This window comes from Myotis daubentonii, chromosome 2 (genome assembly GCF_963259705.1).
Source record: "Myotis daubentonii chromosome 2, mMyoDau2.1, whole genome shotgun sequence".
NCBI classification, from domain to species: domain Eukaryota; kingdom Metazoa; phylum Chordata; class Mammalia; order Chiroptera; family Vespertilionidae; genus Myotis; species Myotis daubentonii.
In genome coordinates this window covers 86,748,709-86,768,043 of record NC_081841.1, presented here as the reverse complement: position 1 = coordinate 86,768,043, position 19,335 = coordinate 86,748,709, and positions in this window count along the sequence as shown.

Below are 19,335 nucleotides of genomic sequence, written 5' to 3'. Positions count from 1 at the left end.
TAATTATAATTAATTATAATCTTTAATTATATTTAATTTAATTATAATCTTCATGCTTTTTACCTTGTCTGTGACCAGAGGTAATAAGGACAGCCATAAACATAATAACCTACATATCCATTCAAACAAGGCAATATAATGTAGTAGTTAACAGTATGGACCAGGGAACTAGTCTATCTGGGTTTAAATCCCAGCTCTGCCACTCTAGCTGTGTGTGCTTGGGAAGGTCACTTAACCTTTCTGTGCCCCAGTTTCTACATTTATAAACTATATATAATAGTGATTTCTATCTCATAAGATTTTATGAGGGTTAAATGAGTTAATATATATAAAGCACATTGAAGTCTTGATTATACTAAATGCTTTTTATTAGTATGTGCAATGGCCTAGACATGGGCCACATGGCTCTGTCCTCAAGGAGTTCACAGTCTAGTGTGGAGTCCAGACAAGGAGATGCTAGAATGGGGGCAGGGCAAGCCCGAAGGATGATAAGTAAAGAGATTCAAGTCATGTCTGATTAGGGTGGCCCAGAAACTAGATGAAACCACCCACTAATGGGCACAAAATATTTGAGTTTCTTTCCTCAGGATGATATAGAAATTTGCATACTTTGATTTTAGAAACTCTACTGTACCAAGATTATGCAGGAAAAGACTAAACAGCCCTCTGAATGCTTTTTCTCTGGCTTGGCAATGCCACACACTCCAGTCACATCCTGGCAGAGATGAAAAATCTTTCCAAGCCTTCTTATTCAGTGAGTGTCCTAGGCTGGAATGCCAATGGGTTTCACCGGGACACAGAGAGAAAAAGATGGAATATGTTAGTTGTGGAGCACAGGTGGTGAAAGCCACTACTTCCAGTTTGGAGCCAAGGACAATTGTCCAAAGTCAAAGGTAACTCAGGTAGCAGGCAAGAGGGGCAGGCAGGAGGGGGAGGCAGGAAGGGCAGGCAGGAGGGGGAGGCAGGAGAGGGAGGCAGGAGGGGGAGGCAGGAGGGGGAGGCATGAGGGGGAGGCAGGAAGGGCAGGCAGGAGGGGCAGGCAGGAGGGGGAGGCAGGAGGGGGAGGCAGGAGAAAGAGGCAGGAGGGGGAAGCAGGAGGGGGAGGGAGGAGGGCAGGCAGGAGGGCAGGCAGGAGGGGCAGGCAGGAGGGCAGGCAGGAGGGGCAGGCTGGGGTTAGTCATGGAGCAAGCTGGGCCTTGGAAATGAGAATGTACTTCTATGAGAGAGGATAAGCTCAAGGGCATCCAAAGTCAAAGAGTCAGAGTCAAGATAAGTCCCCAGGGAGTGGGAGAGTAGAAGGTGGGTGAGGGATCAGGCGGGCAACGCAGAAGGACAGATCTGTATCAGGGACACTGGATCCCTGAATAGGCTTCCTGTTCCTCCTTCTGGGGCTTTCTTCAGCAATGATGTGGCGGAGTCAGTCACAGCAGGGCAGGACTAGACTGCACAGGTGAGAACCAGCAGTGCACTGGCTGAAATGAGCCAAACCGGCTGAACTGCGGCAGGCGACCATGAAGGTGAGCCCCGCTCCGGGAGGCAGTTGCAGGGAGTCTTAGGAGAGGGCGGCAAAGTCCCAGGCTCAGGAGAATGCATGCTTATCCTGTTGAAGATTTGTACTTGGCAAAAGCAGCATGTTCCACTTCAAAGGAAAACCTTTAAAAAGTGTTTATTTCCCTGAAAGATTCACAGTAGATGAATTGTAAGTGGCTTTCAGAGAGAGGAGGGGGAAATGAAGCAAAGCAAATATCCTTTCAGTGAATCAGAAACACATACATCACACCGCCTTTGAAAAGTGTATAGGTCCTAAGTAAAGGTCAGAAAGCTGCAAAAAGCGTTTGAAAAACCTAAATAACTGGATTTCTAACACTCCCCCAACTGGAAACCAGTTTGAAATATTGGAATAAGAGTAAACTTGAGCTGGTTATCCTGAGTTATGAAATATCGGAGGATGATGGGAACCCTCACCTGGTGCTTAAAATGTGTCAGCCCCTCTTCTGAGCAGCATATGTGTACTCATTTAATTCTTTCAGCAACCCTAGCAGTCCTCTTATTATCACTATTCTGCCATTGAGGCAACTGAGGTAAAGAGCAATTAATGCCTAGGATCATACAGCCTGATGTTCATAGAATCCTGCAGAAGGTGGATGTGGTGAAATACCACACTCACATTTGCTTTTCTTTCTCTGTAGTCGTGGGAGCAGACACATGTTTGAACCATAACCCCAAATTTGTGCTTCTAAATAGCTAAGGGCTGTATTTTCTGTCTTGCAGTTGGCTTAAACAATGGGCATACGTTATAGCTAAAACTGTGCTGAGCAGTGTGCAGATACGTATATGTGTCAGAATATTTGCTATTATTTTGCACCATCCTCTTCCCACACTGTTACTGGGATAGAGTAAGGGCTAAGCACAGGGGCTGGAGTCAGGCTGCTGGGGTTAATTCCTAGTGAAAATCACTAGTAATGTAGCTTGAAAAGTTATTTATCCTACGAGGGGCCTATGTTCCCTTTTCTCCAAGTGGAGATAATAATAGTCCCCACTTTACGTTGAGGGACATACGATGCAGGCTAAATGCTTTGCACAAGGCCGGGCACTTAGTGTGTGCTCAACACCAGTCACCAGGGTCGGTTTTCATTATTCTGAAGATGAGTAGATCTTTACACTTTTATATATCTCTGATTCTCTCCCCTCTTTTTAAAATTCCACGAAAGATGCAGCCAGCGCTTTGATGCTGTTAGGATGGAAAAGGACAATGCAAGCTTTCTCTCTTGTTTTGTTCATCTGAAAAAAAGGAACAGGTTCTTACTGAATTAATGGGACAGTTGAGCTAGGAGAGAAGGAGAGGAGAGATGATGAATAGAAGGGCCAGACAAGAGTCACCGTGGCTCCTGCAATTGAGATATGATGTTTGGGTGCGGGGGAAGCTTTAACAGAGACTCATTTTACACTGAATTCATTATGTAACACTTCAGATGCTTTCATGAATTCTCCACAGGTAATTTTGTGGAATACTATTAATTGGCATATTTTGCTCATCTATCCCACCAGTACTGGCAATATCAGGAAAATGGAAAAAGTATCTTAGTACATTTACTAAAAAAATACTATGTAAAAAACACTTGCTTATACACTGGTAATATTCCATTAGAAAATGTAATAGAAAAAAAGAATCTCATTTAGAAGTTAAAGTAACATAAAATTTCTCCATAAGGTTTTTGTGGACAAAAGATATATCTTTACTGAAAGATATAAAAAAGAAAGAAAGAAACAAACAAAAAACCACCAACAAGGAAACAAATGAAAGGATTAACCATGAAAGGATGGAAAAATACCCAGTATTTTAAAATGTCACTTCTCCAAATAATCTACAAATTCAATGCAATCCTAATCAAAATTGCAAAATGATTTTGAAAATGTTATGAGGTAAATGTGCAAGAATAAGAATAGCCAAGACAATTTTGTAAAGAAATTACTGAGCAAGGGCTTGCTTATACCACCTGCTGGAAAACAAAATGAAGTTGTGTTAACTGAAATAATGTGTTATTGGTGCAGAAGTAAATAAGTTGATCAATGAAATAGCATAGAGGTTAAAAATATACATCATCTCACACATAAATTTGATATATTATGGCTCTGGTGTTTAGATCATAGTTGAAAGGATGGGTTATTCAATAGATTGGCTCTCTATTTGGAAAGAAAATCAGACTTCTATCTCACACCATAAACTCAGGTGAATTAAAAACATAAATACTAGAACTATGTAAAACATTTATTTTTAGTATGCAGAAGATATTCATAAATGAGAATTAATAGCAAAAAAACATAAAGAAAAATACAGATAAAATTCCATAACTATAGCTTATAAACCCCTGAAATCTGGCTGACTAGAATCCTACAACTAGAGATTTAAAGAAGAAGTCACATCCAGACTGGTAGGAGGGGCAGAAATGTGGAATGGGCTGGTCCCACACAAAATGTGTGGCAGGTAAAAACCAGGAAGAATATCTTAGCTGCGGAGGATCCCCTGAGGAAGGAGGGGTCCTAGCCTCACACCAGGCCCCCAAGCCCAGGGTTCCAGTGCTGGGAAAAGAAGTCCTCATAACTTCTGGCTATGAAAAAAGTGGATTGGGGCTGCGTGGGACACAAGGCTGCTGGAGTCCCAGGCAGTTCCTCTTATAGGGCCTGCACATGGATTTACTCTATCTTAATCTTTCTGAGCTCCAGTACTGGGGCAGCAGCTCAAAAGGCACCAGGAATGTATGGAAAGGAATTGACTGTCTGGCATCAGGATGAAAGCTGGGGCAGCTTTCTTTGAGAGAAAAGTGCTGGCAGAGGCTATTATTCCTTTGATGAGCCCCCCCCCCCCCCCCCCCAGAGACAGCAGGTGGGTACAATACCTGAGACTCCATCAACCTGGCTATTACTGTTCACTCCACCCTGGTGGTTCCCTGAGATTGTGCACCAGCAAACTTTCAGGCCCATCCAAGATGTTTCCAGTGCCTTTTTCATACAAATGGGGCTGGTCTTGGCTTGCACTTTAGACTTTTCTAAAATCTCTTGAATAAGTAGCATCTGGCCTAAGCATGCCCTATAGCTTTTTATTTTTTTTTTATTTTTTATTTTTATTGATTTTTTATAGAGAGGAAGGGAGAGAGATAGAGAGTCAGAAACATCTATGAGAGAGAAACATCGATCAGCCGCCTCCTGCACATCCCCCACTGGGAATGTGCCCGCAACCCAGGTACATGCCCCCGACCGGAATCGAACCTGGGACCTCTCAGTCCACAGGCTGACACTCTATCCACTGAGCCAAACTGGTTTCGGCGCTATAGTTCTTACTAAATGATCCCAGGCCTGGCACTAGCAGCAGCAAGCTGTGGCTCACAGCTTGGCCTCTCCTGGGCACTTCCAAGCTTAGCACAAGTAGCATCCATCTGCAGATTGCTTTAGAGCTCATGTAGGGCGGCCCTGAGAAGAACACAGGCAGTGGCTGACCTTGGCCTGCATCTCCGGGGCAGCCTCAGAACCAGTGCACCTGGTGGACAGTTTCAGACCTATCTCAAAGCACCAGCCAACAAGCAACACACTCGAGGGGATGACTCAGGGGGCACGAGATTCCCACTGAAGTAAGACCTGCTCTGTGGGGTGGATCCTCCATTGTGCTTGGTGGTTGCAGCCAGTTCTCGTGCAGATCAGCCTGGGGGTAAATCCCTCCCATTGCCATATCAATAGCAATCAAGGCTCAACTACAACAGGAGGATGTATGCAGCCCACATGGAGTAGAGGGTGCACAATTGGAGTACCCAGCTTGGTGATTGTGAAGGCTATGCTGCTGGACCCTACAGGACACCTACTATAAAAGGCTACTCTCCCAAGCTCAGGTGGTATAACAACTCTACCTAATACATAGGAACCAACAGAGGAAGGCTGCCAAAGTGAGGTGACAAAGAAACACATCCCAAAGGAAAGAACAGAACAGAACAGAACAGAACAGAACAAAACTCCAGAAAAAGAACTATACAGAATGGAGACAATCTACTAAATGCAGAGTTAAAAACACTGATTGCAAGGATGCTCAATGAATTTAAGGGTGAGTATTTGGACTTAGAGAGAACTTCAACAACATAAAAAAAGAACATAGAAACCATAAAAAAGAACAAGTCAGAAATGAAGGATATACTAACTAAAATGAATAATAATTTACAGGGAATCAACACTAGAGTAGATTAAACCCAAAATCAATGATTTGGAATGTAATGAAGCAAAAAATACTCAATCAAAACAGCAAAAAGAAAAAAGAATACAAAAAAAAATGAGCATAATCTAAGGATCTTCTGGGACAACTTAAAGCATATCAACATGCACATCATGGGTATACTGGAAGGAGAAGAGAGAGAACAGAATCTTGAAAACCTATTTTAAAAAATAATGACAAAAACTTTCCTAACCTAGTGAAGGAAATAAACACACAAGTCCAGGAAGTGCAACAAGTCCTAAACAAGATGAATCCAAAGAGCCCCACACCAAGACACATCATAATTAAAATTAAAATGGTTAAAGACAAAGAAAGAAATTATTTTAAATCCTCACCTGAGGACATATTTTTATTGATTTGAGAGAGAGAGGAAAGGAGAGAGAGAGCAATGTCGACTGGCTGCCTCCTGTATGTGCCCTGACCAGGGATCAAACCCACAGTGTAGATATGTGCCCTGACTGGAAATTGAACCTGCAACCTTTTTTATGTACAGGATGATGCTTCAACCGATTGAGCCATCAAGCCACGGCCAAAGAGAAAATCTTAAAAGTAGCCAAAGGAAAGCAGTTAGTTACCTACAAGAGAACTCCCATAAGTCTATCAGCTGATTTCTCAACAGAAACTTTGCAGGCCAGAAGGGATTGGCAAGAAATATTCAAAGTGATGAATAGCAAGGACCTACAATCAAGATTATTCTGTACAACAAAGCTATCATTTAGAATTAAATGCCATGCAAAGAACTTCACAGACAAAGAAAAGCCAAAGGAGCTCACCTCTAAACCAGTATTACATGAAATGGTAAAGGGGTTTCTTTAAGAAGAAAAAGAAAGATTAAAAATATGAACAATAAAATGGCAATAAATACATACCTATCAACAAATGAATCTAAAAAACCATAATAAATGAAGAAGCAGGATAAAAACAGACTCAGAGATAAAGAGATCAGATTTATGGCTGACAGATGAGAGGAGGATTGAAGGGATGAGTAAGAAAGGTGAAGGGATAAAGAAGTACAAATTGGTTGTGACAAAATATTCATGGGGATGTAAAGTGCAGCATAGGGAATAGTCAATAATATTCTAATAACTATGTATAATGTCAGATGGGTACTAGGTTTATCAGGATGGTCACTTAGTAAGTTATATAAAGTCTAATCACTGGGGTGTATACCTGAAACTAACATAATATCATATGTCAACTATAATTAAAAAATAAAAAAATCTCTATAAAAGTCTAAGTGATGAATGACTGAACAACCAGTCAACCTGTTGCTATGACATGCACTAACCACCAGGGGGCAGATGCTCGATGCAGGAGCTGCCCCCTGGTGGTCAGTGCACTCCCACAGTGGGGGCACTGCTCAGCTGACTATTGGCTGCCAGACGCCAGGCTCACAGTGCAAGCCTCTCCTGCCTCTGCAGCAGTGCTACTGAGCAGCGGCGGCAGGCTCCTGGCCCAGCCTCAGGCTGCTTCTGGCACTACTACATCTCCCAAGGGGTCCCGGATTGTGAGAGGGCACAGACCAGGCTGTGAGTCCGCACCGGTGCACGAATCTGTGCACTGGGCCTCTAGTAATTTAATAAAAAAGAACATCTCATCATGTTAGGCATGGGAATAATGAATTTAACTAGAATATTCCAAATTGTCTTTTATCTTTGCATAATAACATACCCAATAACACTTAACACCCATGCTGTATGAGCAATAATACTAATGTAGATACAGGTCAGGGCTCTCAGCCTGTATATGAACATGATGAAGGCAGGGACAAGTTTATCAGCCTGTGATCTGAGGGCATTGAAATGGAATGATAGGACCTGATTTGTACATAGTCTCTCATGTTCTTTCTTATTCCTGATGGTTTTTGTCCTCTCTTTACCTTTTTCTACTTTCCTGCTTGTTTTTTTTTTTTCTTAATTAGACTTTATTTTCTAGAAAAATTTTAGGTTCACAGAAAAATTGAGAATAAGGTATAAAGGTTTCCCATATACTCCCTGTAATCACTACTGCAAAGTTTCCCCCATTATTAACATTATCAACCATCACCACCACCACCAGAGTGGCACATTTGTTACCAATGATGAACCTACATTGACATATCATCATCACTTTTATTCAAAGTCCATAGTTTACATTAGGGGTTACTCTTGGTGGTGTATATTCAATGGCTAATTTCATTTTAAAAAATATCTCTGGTTTTATGCCTTAAACCTAATGACTAAAAATTTTGCAGATCCTGGTCCTCATCTATGCCAGGTGCACTGGAATCGGAGAACTTCTTATATGGTCATGATGCCTGTGCATGATCCCTGTCATCTTGGAGGGCCCCTATGGGAAATATTTGTATTTTGCACTGCTGTCCCCTGGGTGCAGCTTCTCCCCACCTTGAATTTTGAACCTTCTAAGAAAATGTGGAAAACTGTTTATTGCCTTCACTATCTGATAAGAGTAGACAGAGAACCCCCCCCTCCCCCCCCCCCCCAAGGCTGGGTGCCTTTGAAGCCCTAGCAAAGCTCGGAGCTAGGCGCCACCTCTGTTTGTCCAGACAGTGGTAGCTGAAACTACTCCCCCATTTATTATTATGTAAATCCTTGCTGATGGGCTAGTCTGCTTGTTACTAGGGGGTCACCTGCCTAAGGGCTATGCTATGGGTGCATCCCAGATCAATAAAAGCTTGGTGAGGCCTGAGCACGGAGGAAGTCCTTCAGGACTTGCCGCCTGGTCCCCCAATATCGCAAAATTATCTCATGTCTTTTTCTCTCATTTGTTGTGCGGCTCCTCTTTCAGATACCGAACCCTACTCCATGCAGAACGTGGAGGGAGTCTTACATGACAGAAAATTATTTCCTTATTCATCAAACAGTTAATAACATTTGGAGGCTGAGAATATAACAGAAAAACAACAGAGTCCTTGGCCAAATGGAGATTACATTCTAATGTGCAGGCAGCCAAGTAAACAAGCAATTACATTACAAAGTGATCAGTCCTAGAGGGTCCTAAGTGGTCCCTCTTGGTTCACATTCATCTGGTATATCTCTGCCAAAGGAAACAAAAAATTCACTAGTATCCCATCAATGAAATGTGCAGCCCAGATTCCCATGTTGCAGGAGATTTCCTATAGGATGTATGTTGAAATTTAATTTGCATTCTGCAGAACCCCGTAGTTAAATTGGGGCCAGTGGGCCGTAGTGTAAGTCTTCTGCAGGCTATCAAGGGACCCCCTGGAGTCAGGGGAAGAATTAAAATGCTGCATTTTTCATATAAGGTGACTCCTTTATGTCTGTTTTTCCTCTTTCAGGGTGAATGGCTAATCCGACATAAAAGATATACAAACCTCTGGGCACTCAGAGAAATTAAAATTTTCAAAAGCACCATTCAAGTTAAAGTTTACCTAGGTCTAAATTCTGTTTTGGCTGCTTCCGATGACTTCTGCTGTCTATACCACATGTTTTCCCCCTGAACTAGTTGGAGCTAACCTCTTAGAGTCAGATGTTTTTCAAAGGTCTATGAAGGAATCACCGGCCATCCTATATATTCTCCTTTAATTGAGCTCTTCTCTTTCTCACATTCCACGGGAATGGGTTGGAGAATGGCTTTTTTTCTTATTTAGAGTGTGCATCTGGAAGGGATGGTAGGATTAGAGGATGTTAATACTGCAAGATTTGTCCTGGGATGCAGAGATTTCTTTTGTTCTTGCCTTTCCTGATTTCAGGTGGACAGCAAAGATCAAGATATTTGTTTCTAGTTATTGGATGGACACATATGTGTTGAAAAATGTGTGTGTGTGTGTGTGTGTGTGGTGGCGGGGGTTGGGGGGTGGGATTGGAAAGAGTTTTTAAAAGGATAATAGAAAAGTTCTTCAGGATAGTGACATTCTACTCCAAAACCATTTCTTTTCATATCAAATAAAGGGCAGATGTAAAGGTCTTTGCAATTATAATAAGGGGTTATATAAGGACACATGAACTAAAGGAGGGGCCCAGAAAAATACAGTGGCCTGAGTGAGGCCTATTTTGCTGTAAAATTAGACCAAAAAGTGTGTAGCCTGCCAGGGTGATCAGCATAGCATAGTAAAGGCTGGCCAGCAAGACTGGAAAGAGAGATACGGCAATGAAATGGCCTGCGCTAATGCCAAGCATTCCTTGGGTGGAGAAGAATCCCTCAGTTGGCAACCTCAGCTTATGTAAATCAAGTACAATACTCAGATCTCAGCTTGTATATCAATTTTTGTAGTTTCCTACAGTTGGACTTATGTCTAACAAAATCTCCCAAGTGGTGTCAATGTAAGCCTAGTAAATTCAAGGTAAACTTTCCTTCCTATTTTCTTCTAAGATTCTGCATTTGCATTTTGAAGTCAAACATAATATCAGAGTAACAGGGAGCAGTTGTCATTCCCCCTTGTCCCAAATGCAGGGTTCCTAGTAGCCCATTGCAACCCAGTGTTCACACCGTGTGGCTCTCAGCTGCTCACCCTGTCACTGAAACTTGCAGGGCCTCTGTGAAGCTGTCGCAGGTTCTGCTTCTACATCTCTCATAGCCATTGCTAACCTGCTGTGCTCATGCTATGCTGGGGGTAGGACTGGCTACCTTCTCAGAATTAGTTCCATGTACTTAGAAGTAGGACTGGTCATGCAGAGGGTAAGTAAGGACGCTTCTCCTAGCGTAATTTACTTAAAATATTTTTATTATGTCTTTTGGTTAGATAATATTTTTCTCATTGAAAAAAAATGATCAGGAAATGCAGGTAAGTGTTTAGAATTAAAATAATATTAGGTATAATCACACCATCCATATATAACCCAATTAAAATTTTGTAAATTTTTTCCTATGCATAACCTGGATGTTTGTATGGTTATATACAAAAGACATCAACACTAATAAAAGAGAAAAATGGTAATTGGCGTACGAGCTACCCTTTTCATTGGCTAATCAGGGCTATATGCAAATTAACTGCCAACTAAGATTGGCAGTTAACTGCCAACTAAGATTGGCAGTTAACTGCCAACAAGATGGCGGTTAATTTGCATATGTAGGCACAATGCAGGGAGGCGAAAGGGAAAGCAGGAAGAAGCTCCCTGCCACTGACAGTGATCGGAAACCCAGGGGGGAGCTAAGAGCTGGGGGGCAGGGCAAAGGCGGAGAATCAGGTGCCTTTTCCGCCCTGGCCAGTGATAGCAGGAAGTAGGGGTGGAGCCAGCGATGGGAGCTGGGCATGGTCAAAGCTGGCAGTCCCAGGAGCTAGGGGTCCCTTGCCTGGGCCTAAAGCAAAGCCCACGATCATGGGGCCGCTGCAGCTGTGGGTCCCCGCTGCCTGGGCCGAACGCCTCAGCCAGAGGCATACTGCAGGGGCAGGGGCGGAGCCCGCGCGATCGCGGCACCCCCGCTGCCATTGTAGGTCCCCGCTGCCCGGGCCGGACACCTAGGCCAGAGGCGTCAGGCCTGGGCAAGGGGCCGATCCTGTGATTGGAGGATGATGGGGGTCAACGCCTGAGGGCTCCCAGTATGTGAGAGGAGGCAGGCTGGGCTGAGGGACACTCCCCCCCACACACACCCAGTGCACGAATTTCATGCACGGGGCCCCTAGTCCTATCTAATAAAAGAGAAACATGGTAATTAGCCATACATCCGCTACCCTTGCCATTGGCTAATCAGGGTGATATGCAAATTAACTGCCAGCCAAGATGGCGGCCGGCAGCCAGGGAGCTTGAAGCGAACATGAGACTTGCTTGCTTCAGTGACGGAGGACTCCAACGTTCCCCGCCTGCCGCTGCCGGCCTCTGAGCCTGCAGTTTGAAACATTGTTACAAATATAGAAGCTAAACAAAACCCCAGAAACCTGCATTCAGCCAGCCGGGATCTCAGAGCTAGAGTTGAAACAGTGTGTTGATTATAGAACCCAAACAAACCAGATACCTGCTTTCAGCAGCCAATGCCTAAGAGCTGGAGCCAAGCCTCAGAGCTAAAGCTGGCCCAGAATAAAAAAAAAAGAAAAAAAGGAGCAGTTGGGAACTACAGTCACCCACCAGTCTGAAAACAGCCCTCAGCCCCTCACCCAGACTGGCCAGGCACCCCAGTGGGGACCCCCACCCTGAAGGGTGTATGACCAGCTGCAAACACCCATCATCCCCTCATCCAGGCTGGCCTGGCACCCCAGTGGGGACCCCCACCCTGATCCAGGACACCCTTCAGGGCAAACCAGCCAGCCCCCACCCGTGCACTAGGCCTCTATCCTATAGAGTAAAAGGGTAATATGCCTCCCAGGACCAGGATCAGCGGAGCTGAGATGCCTCCCGGCACCAGGATCAGCATGACACGGGGCAGTGCCCAAACCCCCTTGATCGCCCTGCAGCTCTGTGTGTAACAGGGGGCAGGGCCTCAACCTCCCTATCCGCCCTGCTCTGTTCGTGACAGGGGAAGGCGCCCCAACCCCCTGATCAGCCCTGCTCTGTGCCTGATAGGGGGGAGCTCCCCAACCCCCTGATCACCCTGCAGCTCTGTGTGTGACAGGGTGTGGCACCCCAACCCCCTGATAGGCCCTGCTCTGTGTGTGACAGGGTGCGGTGTCCCAATCCCCCCTCCCCCTCCACGGGCCCTGCTCTGTGTGTGACGGGGTAGAGCCATAACCTCCCCATCAGCCCTGCCCTGAGTGTGACAGGGTGAGGCGCCCCAAACCCCTGATCTGCCCTGCTCTGTGTGTGACAGGGGGCGGTGCCCCAACTCCCCTATTGGTCCTACTCTGTGAGTGACAGGGGGGAGCTCCTCAACCCCCTGATTGGCCCTGCTCTGTGCCTGACAGGGTACGGAGCCCCTACCCCCCTGATGGGCCCTGCTCTGTGAGTGACAGGGGGTGGCGCCACAACCTCCCCATCGACCCTGCCCTGAGTGTGACAGGGGGCGGTGCCCCAACACCCCAATCGGCCCTATCCTGAGCGTGACTGAGGGTAGCATCGCAACCTCCCGATCCGCCCTGCTCTGTGCATGACAGGGGAAGGCGCCCCAACTCCCCAATCAGCCCTGCTCTGAGCCTGACCAGGGGCTGCACCTAGGGATTGGGCCTGCTATCTGCCACCTGGGAGCAAGCTTAAGCCAGCAGGTCGTTATCTCCTGAGGGGTCCCAGACTGCGAGAGGGCACAGGCCGGGCTGAGGGACCCCCTCCCCCTCGACTGCACAAATTGTTGTGCACCGGGCCTCTAGTATTTATATAAAACAAAATCCAATAATCCAATCATGATGTATGTATTGTCTGTTACTCCCATGTTTCCTTAAACTATATTTGTGAACACCTTTAAATATCAATACATAGGGACTTATATCATGTTTTTTTAAATGTGTTTTTATTGATTTTAGTGATAGAGGAAGAGAGAAGGAGAGAGAGAGAGAAACATTGATAAGAGAGAAACATCAACATTGATCAGCTGCCTCCCGCACGTCCCCTACTGAGTAGTGAATCTGAAACCCAGGCATGTGCCCTGTCTGGGAACAAACCAATAACCTCTTGGTGCCTGAGTTAATGATCAACCACTGAGCCACACTGGCAGGGCATCATGGTTTTTTTAAAAAATATATATTTTATTGATTTTTTACAAATATGAAGGGAGAGGTACGGAGGGTTAGAAACATCAATGAGAGAGAAAGATCGATTAACTGCCTCCTGCACACCCTCTACTGGGGATGTTCCTGCAACCAAGGTACATGCCCTTGACCAGAATCGAACCTGGGACCCTTGATTCCGCAGGCCGATGCTCTATCCACTGATCCAAACTGGTCAGGGCAGGGCATCATGTTTTTTATGGGAATATCAAATTACTTAACCAATCTCTTACTGATGCACATTTAGGTTTTTAATGTTCATGCTGAAAACAATGTTGTTACAAAAATTGTTATTCTAAAAGTGGAACCTTTGGGTTAGAGATATGGACAGTTAATAGTTTATATTCATTTAGACTTCAGGCAACAATAAGTCCCAATGCCATGGTCAACATGGTGCGCTTATAAGATTAGGCCAGTCTGACTATAGTCAGTACAACCTTAATGTCATCTACCCCACCAGCCAGGCATTACAGTTTCACCAATAAGGACCTTCTCAGGGATTAGAGTTTTCTCTAGGAGGTCATGACTGAAATGATCAGGATAATGATCAGATGATGCATTTCAAAACACACACACAGCAAGCCTCTTTGTATAAGTGTGTGTGTGTGTGTATGTGTGTGCGCACGCAGGCAGGCACATGCCTAAAGGGAGCAGCAGTGATTACGAGTACAGGTACAGTACATATATGTTTAAGCTGTTTTTAGGAAAATCTCAATTTTTTAAATTTCCTAATAAAATCATTTAATTCTCATTAAATGTATTTATGTAAGACATATCATATAATCTATTAATATAACTATATTTACCAATTTGTAAGGTCTTTGGTCAGCTTATTTGTTTTGCCTTTTGCTCAGGAAGTACCATGACTGTGGCATGGATGGCTACTGTCCTAAAAGAGTAGATAACATCCTGTCTCAGGAAGGTTGAGCACCTCCCATAAAATGATTTTTCTAGTCCAGGTCCCCAGAGAGGTTCTTTAGCCGACACAGGCCCTGCAGCTGTTGCTTCTCCCACTCTCTGACTGTCTAAAAGAGTGTGGCCCACCCTGCAAGCCTTACCTTTCTCTGCCCCATCTATTCTCAAGTCATTCTTCCTTTATTTCTCTGTTTTCAGGGTAAAGCGTGGGAGTAGAGAATTGGAATATGCACCATTTTCCTGGAGGTTGAATGGAGACTTGGGGAATTTTTTTTAAACCTCACTAATCTATTCCAAACAGGTGGCCTTAGGCTTTCTGGCCCACATCCCTACCCAGACCTGTCCTGCTTTGGTTGTGTTTAGTGTTACAAATTGCCAGCTTTGTTTCTCTTCATTTCTCCATTTGAAAAGGCAACCATGGCCCTAGCCAGTTTGGCTCAGTGGATAGAGCGTCAGCTTGCGGACTGAAGGGTCCTAGGTTTGATTCCGGTCAAGGGCACATGCCCGGATTGTGGGCTCGATTCCCAGTGGGGGGCATGCAGGAGGCAGCTAATCAATGATTCTCTCTTATCATTGATGTTTCTATCTCTCTCTCCCTTCCTCTCTGAAATCAATGAAAGAAAATATATTTTTAAAAAATATAAAAAGGCAACTGTCTTCAAAAGAGAAAGGATGTGAGAAAGTCTGGCTGTAGGCGTGGAGAGTTCTGATAAGTCTTGAAATGTCTTCTTATTTGAAACAGACCCCAAAACAGTATAATTATAACATGGGGGAGATCTGCAATAGTGAGAAAAAGGAAATTTAGAGAGAGGAAGAAGAGTGACAGAGAGGAGGAGACGATGCTTTTGAGGGGCTGCCGCACAAGTTGTTGCCATCTGCGGGATGGAAGGGGAAAGAGGGCGGATGCTCAGTATTGATTTTCAAGGCGATGCGATGAGGCTCCTGCAGAGACTGGGAGTGCGATGGACACGAAGGTCAAAGTTGTTCGCAGAGAAACTGAGAAGAGCTCTATTCATCCTCTTTGGCTGTAATCATTTCCAGAAGTTTTAACTGTCTTTGTTTTTCCTTTCCCCTTTCTTTTTCCTTTTTTCTTTTTAACCTACAACAATTAACCCACGAAGCCGTAATTTCATTGTGTGCCTCCTTTCTAATTATGTTCTGGGACACTGACGGAAATGCCCGGGAACCCCCCAATCTGGCTTTTCTGCTCAACCAGGGAGCACGTTTTCTTTCTTTTCATGTCAGTGATGAAGTGACAATGGGCATTTTCTCTTGTTCCTTTGTAGGCTGCCTGTGTTGAGGAAATGTGCTGAGTTTTGAAACTGTAGCAACCAATGTGTGCTCTGGCCTTTTAGAAGAGCCAAGGAGGAAGGACCAGCTGGGAGCGGCTGGATCTGGTCCTGGGGAAAGAGGGTGCCTCCCCGGAGGGTCCTGGAGGAAGGGAGAAAAGCTGTTCTTCTCTTCTCCCCAGCAGCAGCAGCAGCTTTGCCTGTCCTCGTGCCTCAGCCCTCACACTGCCACCTCCTTCCCTTGGTTGCACAGCTCTGATGAAAGACAGCAGGAGGAAGAGTTATATAGACACATCATACCACGTGCAATCCTCAAAATAGCGCTTGTGGAGTTTATGGTTTCCCCACTTTCTTGATAAGGAAACTGAGCTCAAAGAGTTAAATGACATCCCTGCAGTGACCGGATAGCAGGGACCAGAGGCAGCACTGAAACCTGGTGTCTGACTTCAGGTTCAGAGGTTTTCACTAGAGCAGACCTCTTTTCATTGTGTTTCACAGACACTGCACTTTCATGCACATCCAGGACTCCACTGGCCAAAGTCTCAGGACTTGCTGGAGGCTCAGGTGACAGCCTTTTTTAGCAATAAAGAATTTTTAAACTAAAGTATGTACATTATCTTTTAAGACATAATGTTATTTTACAGATAATAGATTGCAGTGTGGTGTGAACATGCCTTTGATATGTACTAGAAAAGCAAAAATGTCCTGTCACTCACTTTACTGTGAAATTCCCTTAACTGCGATGATCTGGAACCGAACCCACAGCATCTCTGAGGTCTGCCTGGACACCACCCTAAAGCACCAGTTCTTGCATGTGATTCTACTAAGCTTCTTGGCAATCTAGACCATATTGGTTTTTGTGCTGTCATATTGCAAATATCTCCAAGAAAAGCTTCAAAAAGCAAGAAAAACTTAAAAGGGTTAAAGAACTAAGGTTATAGATTCTTATGCATTCACTATTCTTTTCATCAGAGCAAATAAAGACACAGGGCTTGTCACTAATGTAGATCAAATCACACATCAGGATTAAAATTGAAAAAGAAAAGAAAGAATTGAGAGTAAATATCAGTCAAAGAAAGGGCTGCATGGGCCGGAAGATTATGGAAACTGGAGAATGCTGGTTCTGGAATTAGATGACCTGAGTTTCAAACCCATCCTCGTTGCTTTGGAGCTGTTGGTTTACCTCGTTCTACAAGCCTCAGTGTTGCCATCTGTAAAATGGTGATACTAATAGTATTTACCTCATGGGTATTAGATAAAAGAATCTTTGTAGACGCAAAGTTGACAAATGACAGCTATCATGCCTTTAATAGGAAGGGGCAGGCAGGGTCTGGTGTGAAGAGCCAGAGCCCATGCCCTCTCCTCCATCTGGGGTACATTTGAGGTCTTACACACAAGTTCTAAGGGCTTCCTCTCTGGAATGGGGGAGAAAGTCACAGTGAAAGGATTTTCTTAGCCTTTAATGGAAACAGTTAGAAAGCAATAAATGAGATGGATATATGCCCCTGATTTGAGCTGCTGCCAAATGGGTGATATTCTGGGATAGATGAAAGATTGCACAAAGAGAAAAAGAAATTTATTTCATCATTGCCAACCCCCGCCCACCCTCCCCACCCATTCACCTGAAGTTCATTGAGCAAAGTCCCTGCCAACTGCAGCTCGCCAGTAGCCTGAGGTCCATTTTTCATTCTGCTAGGCACGGGTTAAATGGCAACGCCTGAGAGGCAGCTGCTGTTCAAGTGTCCTGGGCAGGCAGAGGCCCCCAAACAACCCGGTGCCAGGACAAGGTGGGGTGGGGGCAGGTCTGGGCTGGGTGTGACCCGGTTTGGGTAACCCACACTTCCCCTGCTCTCCTAAGGCATCCCTCGCCCTGCTAGGCAGCTGAGTGCGTGCACTTCCAATGAGGAAAAAGTGAGGCCAGGAAGGCAAACACCACTTTATTTTTACTTGTTCTTAAGACCAGAGAAGCTGATGAATTATTCATTAAGCCTAATGGTGCAGTCACCAGGGAGCATTGCTGATATGCAATTAAGTGGTGCTTTAATTTGAGAAATATTTATTGGGGTGCACTGTAAAACGTTCATTCATACTTTTGTGAAACACAATTTGATGGCTATTAAAAGAAGAAAAACCAGAGCGGTTTGTAGAAAAGAGACCAATTCCAAGAGGAGCTTTTCTGAACTGCTGCCGCTGGCCCTGCCTGGCATCCTGATTTATAGGATCGATGAAACTGAGCAGAGTAACAACAGGTAACATTTGTCAAAGATTTGCTCTGGCCTTGAACTGTGTTAAACACCTTTTTTTGCACATGTATCTTTAAATACTCATCCCAGAGTCACAATCCAGTCCTATCTCTTCCATGAGACTCACACTGGTCCATTATATTAATGACTAGAGGCCTGGTGCATGAAATTCGTGCACTGGGGGAGTGGGGTTCCCTCAGCCCAGCCTGCCCCTCTCACAGTCTGAGAGCCCTCAGTGGATGTCCTACTGATGGCCACAGTCTGGCAGCAGAGGCTTGGAGCAGGCGTCCCGTGTGTGTGTGTGTGTGTGTGTGTGTGTGTGTGTGTTTGTCCCCATTGGGGGTCTGCCCCCAGCCACATTGGAGGCTCAGAGCAGGCACTGTGTGTGTGTGTGTGTGTGTGTGTGTGTGTGTGTGTGTGTTTGTCCCCATTGGGGGTCTGCCCCCAGCCACATTGGAGGCTCAGAGCAGGCACTGTGTGTGTGTGTGTGTGTCTGCTGGGGGCCTGCCCCCAGCCACACCATGGAGGCTTGGAGCAGGAGCCCCTCTGTGTTGATCTCTCAGGCTCCTGGCCTCCACTGCATGTTGTATGCTCCCTTGAGCTATGGCCAGGATGGGGGTGCTGCTTGCAAGCCGGGCTTTCCTGCTCCTGGATCGCCATGGCGACAGGGGAGCAGGCCCAGCTGGGGGCTGCCCACAGGCTGGGCTTTCCCGCTCCCAGGTCTCCATGGCAACTGGGGAGCAGGCCCAGCTTGGAGCTGCCCGCAGGCCAGGCTTGCTCTCCTGCTCCCGGATCCTCATGGCGACCAGGGAGAAGGCGCCGCTGGGGGCTGCCTATAGGCCGCACTTATCTACTTACCGATGGCCGGATCACCACAGTGACCCAGGGCCCAGAGGCACTTTCCTGCTCTCCAATAGTCATAGGGTCCCGGCTGGGGGCGGGGCTTAGCAGTGCGGGGCTTAGGCGGCATGGAGATCCCGGCTGGGGGCTCAGGTGGCACACAGGGGCTTATGCCCCGCTGCACATGGGGCCCAGATGGCAGCTCGCACTGTCCCGCCCTGCCTGTAGTATAGGATAGAGGCCTGGTGCACAGGTGGGAGCCAGCTGGTTTGCCCTGAAAGTGTCCCGGATCAGGCTGAAGGTTGTTTGCAGCTGGTCACACCCCCTTCAGGGTGGGGGTCCCCACTGGGGTGCCTGGCCAGTCTGGGTGAGGGCCTGAGAGCCGTTTTCAGGCTGGCAGGCAACTTAAGCTCCCAGCCTCCCCTTTTATTCTCTTTTTTAATTCTGGGATTTATTTACCTTCTATAGCTGTCACTGGAGCTGAGAGCTGGCTCCAGCTCTGAGGGCTGGAAGCAGGTTTCTGGGTCTGTTTGGCTTCTATAATTGAAACTCTGTTGCCATCACAGCAGCTCTAAGCTCTGAGGCCGAAGCTGGCTGAAAGCAGGTCTCTGGAGCTTGTTTAGCTTCTATAATTGCAACATAGTTGCTTAGAGTGCAGCTCAGAGGCTGGCAGTGGCAGGCCGGGAACGTTGGCTTCCTCCA